The sequence below is a fragment of the Lissotriton helveticus genome, chromosome 7, assembly GCF_964261635.1.
Source record: "Lissotriton helveticus chromosome 7, aLisHel1.1, whole genome shotgun sequence".
In the NCBI taxonomy this organism is placed as follows: Eukaryota; Metazoa; Chordata; class Amphibia; order Caudata; family Salamandridae; genus Lissotriton; species Lissotriton helveticus.
The window spans coordinates 1,315,385,682-1,315,399,754 of NC_136068.1; the positions used below are offsets into that span (position 1 = coordinate 1,315,385,682).

General features: G+C 43.0%; 1 long non-coding RNA gene across 4 annotated transcripts in view; it reads right to left on the bottom strand.

The window, feature by feature from the left end:
- The window catches only part of LOC144767379 (uncharacterized), a 182,230-nt gene extending 174,854 nt beyond the window's left edge, over window positions 1-7,376 (bottom strand). For 2 of the 4 annotated variants that reach the window (XR_013598181.1, XR_013598178.1), the window contains exons 1-3: window positions 7,223-7,376; window positions 7,055-7,106; window positions 6,922-6,962 (exon numbers count right to left, since the gene is read on the bottom strand). This is a non-coding gene — a long non-coding RNA (uncharacterized LOC144767379). Of the gene's footprint in view, window positions 1-2,812; window positions 2,846-6,646; window positions 6,827-6,921; window positions 6,963-7,054; window positions 7,107-7,222 lie in introns of those variants that run through there. The other 2 variants (XR_013598180.1, XR_013598179.1) reach the window with 2 other exon arrangements.
- Between the last annotated feature and the right edge of the window lie 6,697 nt (window positions 7,377-14,073).

A 14,073-nucleotide genomic window follows, 5' to 3' on the forward strand; every position in this document is an offset into this window, starting at 1 on the left:
TATGATTTCTTCACTCCCTTAGAGATTGAGGGGGTTATAGGGTGGGTAGCGCCTCGCAAGGCAGCGGGCCCAGACGGCCTCCCGGGGGACCTTATGAAGGCATACCCAGCGGAATGGGGAAGGGTCATTGCCGCTCTCCTAAACGACATCATGATGGGAGGGGCAGTGCCAGAATCCTGGAAAGGGGCGGTGGTGGTCCCGATTTACAAAAAAGGGTGCAGGGAAACCCCGGGGAACTACCGCCCCATAAGTCTGATAGACTCCACCCAAAACATAGCTGGTAAAGCTATCCTTGGAAGGATCCTACATTGGGTGGAGGAGAATAAAATCCTATCAGACTTTCAGGCAGGTTTTCGGGCTGGTATGGGGACAATAGAGCAGGTGTTTAGGTTGGCACTACTGGGGTGGAAGGTGGTGGAACTAGGCAAGGGTAGTCTTTATTTGGCCTTTATAGACCTGAAGACTGCCTTTGACCTAGTCCCCCGGGAAGAGCTTTGGAGGGTGCTTAATGAGTTGGGATTACCCCCTTACATCTTGTCCCTCCTCATTAGCCTCCATGCCCATACCTTTGCACAGGTCCGTTGGGGTAAAAACGGAGAGCTCACTGAGAAGATACCAGTGTCCAGGGGCGTAAGACAGGGCTGCGTCTTGGCGCCCACCCTATTTTCACTATATGTGAATGGGGTGGTAAAACATCTTCAACAAGAACCAGCCGACGCCCCCTGTCTCGGAGGAGTCCGTATCCCCACTTTGCTTTTTGCGGACGACACGCTGCTGATCTCGAAGACCCCCAAAGGCCTGCAGAAATTGCTAACGCGTTTCCAGGCGTTTTGCGCTGCAAAAGGTTTAATAATAAATGTGGACAAAACAAAATACCTAGTCCTAAATCCACCTAGGAAACTGGGCCGCCCACCTACACTTAACTCGGTTGCCTTAGAGAAAGTAGCCGAATTCGATTACCTCGGTATTCGGATTACGGATAGGATGTCTTGGGCAAATCACATCGACAAAATGGTCCTCAACCATAGGAGAGTAGGAGGAGCCCTCATGAGGGAGTTCCGGGCCTCACCTAGGAGATCACTTACCCCAGTAATCGATATCTACAAGGCCAAAGTAGTGACATCAGCCTTGTATGGGGCAGAACTGTGGGGCCACTGCCGTTTGGATGCCCTAGCGATAGCGGAGAGCAAGCTACTAAAATCCATTATCTCTATTCCACTGAGCACACCATCTGTACCAGTGTTGTTGGATACGGGCTGTAAAAACATCAAAGATCAGGCCCAGCTTCGCCCGCTCCTGCTATGGACACGAATCTGGAGGGGTGAAGAACTAAAATCCTATGCTGATGGTCTGGGGGAAATAATGAGTCTGGGGGGTTGGGCTAAGATTAGATGGTTAAGAGAAACTAAAAAGCTTCTGGAGAAGATCGGACTAGGGGACTGTTGGTCATCACGTTCAGCCCCTCCAAAAGAAGTTGTCAAGGCGCTTTTCTGGAAATGGACGGCGGAGCGCCTAATTACAAACTCGAACCACTGTAAGTCCACTGTCTCCTTCCTACAAATCAATGACATTGTGGCCTTTGAACCCTACCTGGACCTGATCACCCTCCCCTTTGACCGAGCCCTTTATTTTAAGTTTAGAGTTGGATCCCTCCCGCTAGGTGCTGTGGTATCGAATTGGACATCAGCGGCCCGTTCCTCCCCTAACTGTGCATGTTGCCCGAATAGGGTTGAGTCTATTGCGCATGTCCTATTTGAATGCCCGGACTATGCAAGGCCTAGGAGCTTTTGGTTGAAACCTCTCGTCCGAAATATGGGTACACGTAGCCACCTAGTAGCCTTGCGTATCCTAACTATGGACACTTCCCCCCATATTGTCTGTGGAACAGCAAAATTTTTAAAACAGTTTTGGCTTATTCGTTGCAAGAGATTGTCAGTAGCGGTTTAATTCCTTTTTTAGTTAATTTATTTATTAATGGGCACTTCATGTCCTTTTATCTTTTTTAAATGAGTTATCATACTGACTTCTTTAAGCAATGTTTTTTGTACACTGTAATGATTGTATTGTAAATGTGCTTATAAGATATCTTGCATATCGAATAAAAGCTTATGACTGAATGATAAACCAAACAATTGCAAATAACAGTCACATAATATTTACACTAACAATATATCACATTTTCCACCTGAAGCAAATTAAATAAATAAAACTTACTGTTGTAGCTGAAAATCTTTCTCTGTGGCCAAATAATCAAAAATAATAACCCACAAAAAATTGGAAAATGATGTTATAAAACCCCCAAAAACAAAATGTAAAAATAAAATAAATTCAATTAAAATCCCTCAAAGCAATCCAAAGTTTCTTGGAACCATAAAAATCTGAAAATGTGTTTAAATAAACAGAAATGTGCCAGGAAACCCGAAAAAAAGGAAATCAAAGCAAAACTCATTTTTAACCGGAAAATAATTTCCTTTAGAAAAAAAAGGGAAACTCCCAGTACACAAAGGAGACTTTTGTAGACAACTTCCTGTAAAGTAAATTAGAAAATCCCGCTAAATACACTACATTCCCAAAAATACATATACATCACAGTTAGTAATCAAAATGTAATTAGCATAACACATTTTAATATAACATAGCCACACACTGCAAATATAGTGTTTGGAAATCCAAGAATACAAACTAGTTGAAAACACTAACACTAATACATCTGAATATATTTAAAGAAAACACAAACAACACTATAAGTAACTTCCAGACCTAAACCTACCTCGCCTCAAAACCCTTAAAAAATCCTTAAAAAAGGACATACCTCTTCCGACAAACAGCAACACTTTACAGTGACCTGGTTTAGGGAAAATCGACAAAAAATAGCACAAATAAATTACAAGAAAATGAAAGGTAGCTGTCAAATGAATGGCCACTAAATTAAACTGAAAAAAGACTATCGCCCTATAGAAATGAATGGGAAATATTGAATAAATGTACAAAATGATTAATATGTAAAGCATGTCAAAAAATGTTGTGAAAAAATGTAAAGTATCAATTAAATAATAGTATAAAATATATACAAGTATTTAATATATACGAGGTGGCGGAGCTTGCCTGGCTCCAAGATGGCCACAGGGTAGCACAGCTCCGACAGCCCAGCTACAATACCCGTCATTTTCCTGCACATCCTGTTGCAAATCACACCAAATGCCTCTTCTTTGAGTGGGAAACCACTGCGGTGGATGGCACAGTGAGAGGTGAATCTGTGATCCAACAATGGTGTAAGAATTGCTGCCATCACTCTGAACCTACGGGTCATTTTACTCTGCCAAGGGTACCTCCCCATTAAAATTTCTTCATATAACCTTTAGGTAGTTTTAACCTCACTGTATGCATGATATCACTCAATACCCAGGACTCTATCCACATACCTACAGGCCCCCAACGGCAGTTCTCTAAAAGATCACCGCCAAAGTGACCCTTCAGGGGACACGTAGGGCATTGCACCACTGGCCTGACGAGGAGCACCTGCCCAATGATGAAGCATGACATCCTTTGGGGTGTGTGAGGGCAAGAATTTTCTTTTTTCAACATCTCCCCTCACTCGTTTCACTGAGTCTGAGACCTAGTACTTTCTTGTTTCCACTCCCTCTGCCTTCTCTCTTCCTTGGAGTGGGTGTATGACCTCTTGCATCACTCACTTTGGAACAGTGCCCCCCTTCCTTTGTTGACTTCAGGATTGCTGATGTGTCTCTACCCTCAGTGAGGCCGCGCATCAGCTTGGTGTCGCTGTGGATGTGAACAAAGGACTCCTTAACCACACAGGAGGGGAGCCGTTGAATCACGATGTGGGCTGCGTTGCAAGGCTGGTGTGGACCCAGCGTGCCTTCAGAGACCATCACTGTGAGTTGACCTGCCCAAAGGTGAACGACCGCAAGGAGTCTGAGCCACGGAGAGGCGTCAGGCTGCCGCAATTAGATTGGGCTTCGGAGAAGGGACGAGCAGGGCCATGTGGTAGGAGACTTGTGGGGCCTTACATGAGTACTGAGGGTGGCTGAAGCTGTTGGTTGCAGCTGCAAATGTGGTGGTGGGCTTTCCCCAAGAGTGGTCCTATTTGGTGGTGTGCTGGGACCTTGCAGACAGCATATTTAAACCATGGACATTTATGGGCCTGGTACATGTTAGTAGGCCTGGAGCTCCACCCAGTAAGCCCCCACGATAGGTTTGATTCTATGTGGTGCCTGACTGCAATTATAGACACAGAGTAAGAGGTCCATCTGACTACACCAGCTAGCTGCTAATTCATCTGTGGTTGCCTACCTACATCGACACATGTGAATTGCTCGGTAGACAAGAACAAGCTGGCATTCCCGTAAATTAAGCTCTCCTGGTCGCTGGATTAGCCAAAGAAAAGTCCATTATGGGAAAAATGGACAGAGCAAAGGCTACGCTCCCATTTGAGCTACTCAAGGCCTCCAAATCCAAGGACGCTGAACTGAACTTTGTGGAGACTGGGTCGGAGGCCACAGAATCAACTACAGGTGGAGATTTGAAACAAATCCTGGCAGGTATGCAACCCAGTCTGACAAAGTTAAATGAAAAGATTTATGCCCTCAAGTTCTGCATGGATCGAATGTCCAAGAGACTAGATAAGAATACAGAGAGACAGGACAATGTGGAATAAAGAAGGTCTAATGCAGAGGAAAAGATCAATGTGGAGACAACGGTGCATAAGAAAATGGACAAATGGACAAATTGCTGCAAACCCTACACCTTAAAGTGGAGGATTTGGAAGCTCATTCCTGCCAGGAACAACTTAAGAATAGTGGGAGTTGCAGAGTCCACCGGTATCGCGAATATGGAACAATTCGTAGAACAAATCCTAATTGGAATGCTGGGAAGAGACACTTTCTCTAATACATTTGTGGTAGAGCGTGTCCATCGATCTCTAGCACCAATACCGGTCACTGGTGCCACTCCATGCCCCATAATAGCGCCCTTTTAAACTAAAGGGATCGAGATGCAGCGTTACGTAAGGCACAGAATTTAGGATCGCTGCGCTATGAGGGCTACGGCCTGTCTGTCTACCCGGACTTCACACAACAGGTCCAGGAGGTACACCAACAGTTGTTTCCAGCAAAAAGGACATTGCATTAGCTTAAAACAGAATACAGCATGATGTATCCACCAAAGCTCAGGGTCGTATCGGATGAGAAAGCTATTATTTTCACTGACCCTAAACAAGTACTTCAGTTCATCAAAAAGAAAGAAGGAGCAGGCAGTGTAAGGAGTACGCCCAGATTTGTCTCTCATGACTAGGGGATATGCTGAAAACAGAGGAGCACTGATGGAATACCAGTGATCCGGGAACACATAGTTACCGAACGTAGCAGTATTCGATAAAAGGGGCAGTGGACCTTTCCTGTGGAAGACATTTTGGCACCTTTAAGAACTGGGACTCTTTAATATAGGGATGATGCTGTTTGATGGGATGTCGGACAAAGGATACCCTCTTCTCTCCCTTTGACCCTGCAGCTGCGACATGGTTAAGACTGTTTCGATCAATTCCAGGAGGGCTTGGCAGACTTGTCAATTTGCAAACCCTGGAGTGATTTCTGTAGGCCACTACCGAAGGGGAAGATTAGTCATGTTAGCTTGGAGTTATTTGGGAAACAATCATGCCATTGATAAGCTATTTTTCTAATATTAGTGCATTTGGGTGCTGTAATCGTAGTAGGAGATGGCTGGGATAATGTAGGAGTTTGCATGCCGGCAACATCCACCCCCATGTGTGCACAACTACCAGTACAATGTAGTAAGTGGGAAGGAGTGGGGGGGACAAATTGTTGCTATGCAGGGTTGGGGATTGCATGGTGTGGGTGGGGACATTGGGGAGTATGTTGTTCTTCTCTAGTTCTGTAAAATGTGGAAAACTATTGGCGGCCAGATCATGATTATGTTCAGTGAGATACTACAAGTTGATGGCTAGCCCTGAGAAGGGGATGACACACCATTCTACTAGGCCACAGATACGATTACTTACATGGAATGTGAAAGGGTTAAATGACCACAGAAAAATACGTAAAGTAATGACTTATTTCAAAAGAGATAAAGTAGATGTGGCAATTTAACAGGAGACACACTTAGCAACGGGTAGCAGTGCCTTATCACAGTGTAGTCTGCAGGCCCACTTCTGCGCAGCGAGCTTTACTTCACATGCCTGTGGAGTCTTCATTTGGGTAGACCAAAGGGCAGGTATGCAGTTGCAAGAAGTGTGCTCAGATCCGGGGGCCAGTTCGTGGTGGCTCGTTGTTGCCGGGAACAGTTGGCAATACTACTTGTGGGAGTGTACGGCCTCAATTATGATGACGCACAATGTTACCATCACATTGGATTTCAACACAACATGGGTCAATGACTAATAGTTCAGTCTGAATAAATCTTTTTGTTTTATTTATATTTCTCAACACATTACTTTGATTTCATTTCAACAATTTTTTCTTTTTGCATATCTACTTCACAATACAAAATAATCTTACATTTACTAAAATAGTTAGCATAATCAATCCATACAGACTGTCATTCACCCTGATCAAACATTCAGCACCATCTCTCTCACAATCACCACACCCAATATTTATTTACAAGTCCTTTCTTTTGGTTCACTTTTTACAATCTTTACAAAAACCATAGAAAACAATTTAGACAATTGTACTTTCTGTTTCAATAGTTTAAAACAATAATTATTAAATTTCACATTCTTATGGCTAAACACAAAATGGTCTATGCGTTTTGAACTCCTAATTGCTGTGGAATTCTCATCAGGACCCAAAAGCTGTGAAAAAGAACAAAAATTCTACTTTAGACTTATAGCTTCTTGAAAAAACTTATCAACACCCTCCACTTATAGCTTGCATATCTGCCTCTTACCTCTTACAATGAGAGCCTGACATTATTCCCGACGACGAACACTGTAAATCAAAACACTAGTCAGAAATCACTACTTGAAAAAATCTCATTCTAGGCTACCACTCCGTATTAACTGGTCTTGTAGTTCACTTACTTCAAACACACCCATACGCTCTTCCAAATTATTTTCCAATGATGTAGGTGACCTAAGGGGCAGAAGCGCAACGCGTTTGTTAAAATTGGCCATATATTTTGGGAACATGCTATGCAGAGGAATGAGAATGTCATGGACTCACTTGTTTTACTTCAGTATTCTCCTTACCATATCCAATTCGCGCACGCTCTCGGGGCCAACCAAAATACGAAAAATGCATGGCGACTTGAAAGAGCGATATTCCATTCTTCCCCGAATGTCTAATAACTTGAAAACACCGGTCGCATAGCCTCATTACCTCTGAGCGCTCCTTCTTGGACGGATCGCATAGAACGGCGTGTCTCTCCTTAGCGTTCTACGGAAGCCTGCGTGATAAACGTAGTCATTTCCTGGTTGGAGGAATCATGAAAAATATGGTTTTGAACAATTTCCTTGTAGTTTTGAACAATTTCCTCGTTGAATGATGTTGTAATGAACGGTATATTTACACAATTTGTCACAAGCCGTGGATGTAGAAACTACTCAAACCGCTACTTTTTATCAGGTGTTTTGGATTATTTTGAGTCTGTCCATTCATCGTAGTGTCAGAGCTTACTAATTTCCTGATTGACAAATCATGGGAAATGTAGTACTTGAAAGACTTTCTATTTGGAAGAGCGCTGTAATTTTATTAGTTCTCAGAAAGTTATGTATATATGCAAGAGGAAAGGCTACTCATGCTACATATATTCCTGCATTCGTGATTTCTCTGTTAGCCATTAGTGGTTACGTCCCTACATCAATAGAGATCGACTCCATATATCGACCAGATTGTTTTGAAGTGTAGTGTCTGATCGCGGCATCATTATGTACATGGAGACCCATAATGCACATTTTTGCAGAACTTAATCAGGCCGTGTTTAGTCACAGGTGTGTGTTAATTCTATATTCGAGGATACCTATTTCTGTTTGGATTGATCATGTAGCTCTTTGAGTATGCCTTTGGATGATAAACTAACGGTGTGGGGCCTAGGAGTTAATGATCGTGATCCGAGGAACATGTTTAATTCAGTTTGTAAATCTCCGTTATCTCATTTAAACCATCGATTGCGGAATATAATTTAACAATTAGCATAGCTTCTCTTCGGAATAACTTTGCATCGAGGTCACCTCCTCTGAAATCGTGTTCAACTTTCGAAATTACAGTCCATTTTAAATCCATATCAATATGATTATTCAGGCGCCGGACCGGGGGTTGAGGACGCAATTCATACGGTCCACGTCAGGTGAGGGCGATTCGTACGGAAAAGCACACATTCGCATACACATCGAACGGTGCGTACACCCCATGATCGCAGGGTACGGTGTGTACCCCTGCAATCATGGGGTATACGCACTGTACCCCGCGATCGCAGGGTGTACTCACCGTACACCCAGCGAACATGGGGTACGGTGCGTACACCCTACGATTGCGGAGTACGGTGCGTACACCCCATGATTGCAGGGGTATGCACCGTACCCCTGCGATCATGGGGTGTACGCACCGTACCCGGGGGGGCGTTCCGTACCTGTTTTGAGGCGAACTCTGCTTCTTCGAATGTTTTCGGCTCCCGTAAAAAAAGCGTCGAACAGTGTGTACCCGACACGATTCGTACTTGCTGGGTCGGAAAAACCAGCCGTGAACCATATGGATGTGGCGTACAGCGGGTTCCGAGGGAGATTCGTACGGGGATTTGATTCATACGGACTCCGTACGATTTGTACGGAGTCCTGCTCCTGGTACGAATCGTACTTCGTCGTACGTACGGGGGACGTTTCAGGGTACGATTCGTACGGGAAAAACGCTCCGTACGGCTATTCAGAGTGGTTTTTCCTGAATCGGAATAGACCCCTCTGTGTGATGTTTTGCTATGATATGTAAAACATGTGTATGTTATCCAGACAATATGACCAGGATGTAATGAGCGTAATTGTATGCTTTTTATATTTGTCAATAAATAAAACTTTTTAAAAAAGTAAACTTTTTTTGTTCTTGACTCGAGGCTCTGTTGTGCCGAGGACCTGCAGTGTGTTACGCCGCCGCCACTTTTGACACGCCTACAACTTGTCAGCTCGTCGGACAAACGAACAGCCCAGAAGCTTGAGCAAGTTTGCACCATGCCTGCTCTCGTGTACGGGCATGCACGAGTGAAGCGCAGGCATGAATCCGGTACAAACGCCGGTACTAACTCTTATGAACCCGGGACAAACCAGGACATACCTGGCAGTATTGTATTGATTACGGGCAATTTGGCAGATTAGAAGTTATCAAGGGCCCGTGGGCCCCACGCCTTAAGAATTCAATACTTGGCCCCAACCTGGGATCAAAGTACTGCCCCAGAGATGTGACGCAATAGCATCGGCCCCTCAGGAGGATCCCTGTGGTGCCCGGCTGGCGGCAGTGGACTAAGTCTCAGTGGGTAGATGGTAGACGTAAGGGTGGGGGTAGCCCTCATCTTAATCCTGAACTCTGATTGAAAAAAGTGGCATCTAGTGAAAAGCGCAGCAGTAGCACCACAGCAAATTGTCAGTAATTAAAAGGCACAACACAGGTAAGTGTTTGGGACCCATGTGGTAAATAATAGAATACAAAGGATCCTTCCTTGCTGTTTTGTTATTTTAAGTAACGTATTGGTTACAGTTGTTGGACCATAAAAACTGTGTAGCATCCTGAAAAGCTGTGAAAGTAGTAAGATCATGGAAAGTGCTGGAAGTGCGATGTGGGTAAAGAACAAAAATAACCGTAGCGGACTAATGAAGGACAATAAGTCAGAAAATCAAAGCCAACCTTCTATAATTTATTATAATAACGCTATAAACTCTGATAAAAGATGGCCCAAGGAAGAGTAAAGTGTGAAAAGGGCATTATAGGCTTGCACAGATGTACAGTGAGTCTTCATCTGAACATGGGACTCTAGTTGAAAGTATGGGAGATTCCAGAGAGAGAAAAGAAAGAGTATCAAGGAGAAATTCAAAGAAGAATCCTATATATGAAAAATCTTTGGTGGGAGAGAAAGGGGAAGCATCAGTCTCAAAAACAATTAAGGAATTGTTGGCAAATGTTAAGAGGAAATTATTTCCATTAAATACGTTGGATGCTGAAGGAGAGGTCGAGAATGTTAGTCAAGGCGCATTAGATTTAGACTTATCAATTGTAAATTATCAAACGATCTTAAGTCAAAATTAATCTATTTTCGAACCAAGACTGTCCTCATCACATCTGCTTTTTTTCCCCTCAGGATAAAGAAGAGTCACATCAGGTGTAGAATGTTATCGGTGGGTGGGGAGGTGACCAGAGGGTTGAATATGATATAGCTGCAAGGCCTGAGAACGAGTATGGGGCAGTCGGTAGGCCGTAGGCTCGAAAATACTGAAGGGTCAGCTCAAAATAACACACCAGGATTAGATATTTTAGCAACCCCCTCGGCCTCAATGCTGGACATAATGTTGATGCTGCAAAAAACGTTGCATGGGGTACTTGAAGTAACTAAGCTAAATAATGATATCTTAAAAACCCCAAAAGACAACCTACAGAGCATTAATGCAGAATTAAAAATTATTAGAAGACTTATGCCAACTATAGTAAGACCCACTGCTGAAAATATGAATTAGGGAAGCGTGGGGGAGCCCTTGCAGCCGGAAGAGCTGCAGAGTGTGTATATCTCTAGATGCACAATGCTGATTAAGAAACGGGGGGAGTCCTTATGGAATAGGCAAAATATCCCACAGATAAAAGTAGAAAGGAAGGGTGGTCCACAGTTGAAGGGTAGGAGAAAGAAACCTTGTAAAGGAAAAGACAGAGGGGATTTACAACTGTGTAAAAAGCAAAAGAGGAGATCATTTGGAACTAAGGAAAAGGTACGGGAGAGGGAGGGGCATTCAGGGGAAAGGAGATTAAAGCCGTAGGGAAGGGAAAGAAAGATAGTCTAAAACCCCCACTGAAAAATAAAAGGAAGGAAAATGGAACAATCCACATGAAATGAGGTTTGGGGGCATAATAACATCAGGGACCAAGTGGTAAGAGGAAGGGATCCATATTTACCCCTCAGCAAGCAGCAGGGACAGGAAAGAGGGAATACCTACAATACGGAAAGAAAAGATACAGATAACTTGTGGTTGTTTTCTGAACCATCCCAAATAGAGAAGGGTAAGAAAAAAATAGGGTCCAGCTCTTATCTGTGTTCTCAAAATGTGCTAGCCTAAGGGAAATTGGGACCAAGGACCTTAGACCAGTGGGTTAGTAGTCAGAACAACATAGAGAACAAAATCATTATGGTTCTAATGCACTCAAGGGTGGTAAAGGTAGCTATTGTAAATGCAGAGAAAGAGTTATTGAAGTAAGGGATAAAGCTAACTTCAGAATCAGATTTGGGTGTGAGAAACCATCATGGAAAAACGTCTATGAGGTACCATGCTGGCCTTGGAGAAAGACAGGTTAAGCTGATAGACCTCGGGAGCAAGGGAAAAGTCAATAATGAAGTTACTGTAGGCAATGCAGAGTTTAGCACATACTGGGGTATTTGGATAGGTGAAAATAGTTTAACATGTCCTCCCTCACCATCTTTGGAGGAGTTGGAATGCCTAAGCGAAATTTATTAGGATAATGGGTTGTAACACAGCCTTGGGATTGTATCATGGAATATAAATGGGCTGTGAAGAAATGCAAAATAGGAAAGCCTTAAAGAGCTAGCCAAAGGTTTGGAAATTATGTGTTTGAAAGAAACATGGCTGTGTGACGAAACACCCATAATTGAAGGATTCTTCCAATTTAACAGGTCTGCAGAGAAAAAACGGTATGGGCGCCCACGAGGGGGATTATGACCCTAATATTATCAAAGGCTGCTTATATCTGTAAAATGCAAATGGTTACTGGTTTGCAGGGTTTGCCTGCTGACTCTGATGTTAAGAATGACAATGTGGTAATTATGACTGTTTACATGCAGTGGGGGAGGCCTGAAGAGTATGGGACAGCGATGGGGAATTTTAAGGAAGATGTGGATAGTCTGTGTGATAATCATGACAATGATATGCTTATACTGATGGGAGATTTTAATCACAAAATGAACCCCAAAAGGATAGATCTCTGGTTCTCAGAAATATTGCGGATATATAACATTAGGATGGCTAACTTTCCCGTCAGTTCACCACACCAACGGGATACAGCATTAACGAAGTACTTGGGTACAAAGGTCTTGTTTAGTTCAAATAGTAGGGTAGAGACCGACCGCCCAGCAAAAAAAAACCATTCAAGGTTGGCACACAACACTGCTAAATCGATTATATTTTCCTCCAAGCCTGAAAGTTTGAAAAAATAAAAGGGTTTTGTGTAACCCAAAGGGGAGGTAGTGACCATGCCCATTTGAAGCTTGAACTAATTGGAAGTACAATGAGCCCCCAAGATGTTGTAATCCCTCTACAACTAGATTACCCAAGATGTCTAGCAACAAGGTGAAGTGAAGAATGCTTGGAAAAATGAACAAACTTCCAACAGAATTTAGGATTGGAAAAAGCTAGGGGACGAAAATTGGAATGGTATGAAGAAATGATTGGACAAGTGGTGAAATGCCTAGGGGTAAACTTAAAAAATAAAAAATTAGGGCCCAAGGAGGATCAAACCACATATGGAAGGGGAATACATTGGTTTAGTGAGGAATGTAGGGAATTAAAAAGGCTGATCGGAAAAGGAGAAAGAAGAGCTAGATATGATCCCAACAATCACACTAATCTTATCAAATTGAGGAAAGTGTATAAAACCTTAGTTATAAACCAAAAAAGAAATTATAAAGAAAAGTGTTGGGAGTTCCTGCTGGAAGCAATAGAATCAAAAATGCATCAACATTTGGGAAGTTAATAAGGAAGCCACAGGAAAGATTCAAGGGGCTATGAGCTGTGTGGTGGAAGAAGCTGCATGAGAAGAGTACTTGGGTGACCTGTATGGTAAAAGAATAGAGCCCGGAGTAAGTGACACAATACTGTGGCTGGGGGTGGATGATGATTTAAAAGCGCACTTTACGGCATATAATGTAAAACGTACTATATTAAAGTTACATTCAACTCGGGCAGAAGGACCTGACAATCTTCCTGCGATTATAATAAAGACACGGTTGGAGTTGTGGGTTGAAGTGCTATCTCAAATGTTCTTGTTAATACTAGGTACAGGCCAAATTCCTGATAGCTGGAGGGGAGCCATATTTCAACCATTACATAAGAAAGGAGACATGAAGGATCCGAGAAATTATAGGCTGATAAACCTCCTGGATGTGGGAGAGAAAGTATTCGCTAAAATAACATTGGGTATTTTTTGAAGAATTGAATGGAGCAGGGGTCGATTCTGCATGTGGAACAGGGTGGGTATAATGAAGGCTACTCCACAATCGACCACTGTTTCGCTCTATGGTCTATTGCTCGAACCACCTCTGGGACATCTTGGGAAAAAATTACATCCCAAAGGGGATACTGACCATAATACAGGAGTTACACAGACAGAATTGAGCACAGGTCATGAAGGACACAGAAGAGACTCTGGCCCAGAAAATAGCAATTAATAATGGTTTAAGACAGGGTTGTGTGCTGGCCCCCCAACTTTTTGCCATATTCCTAGCAGATTTGCCTACTGCATTAGAGATGGACAGAAGTGCAAGTCCTAGGATGAATGGAAAACAAGTTTGTGCTTGATGTATGCAGATGTCTTAGACATTTTAGACCAGACAGAGCTGGGTCTCCAAAGGAAGTTGGATGCGTTCAGTGACTATTGCAGATCAATACACTTAATTGTAAACATGTATACAACCAAAATTTTATGCTTTGGAAGCAAAGTACATAAGTTCAATTGGTACCTGGGTCCAACAAATTAGAAATAGAACATGAATATAAATACTTAGGGGTATGGTTTGAAAGGTCCCTGAAATGACATATCCGCATGGAGGCCCTAAAAGCTAGGGCTCACATATCAGCGTGTGGTCTGAAAAAATTCAATCAAGCTTATGAGGAGATGTCCCATA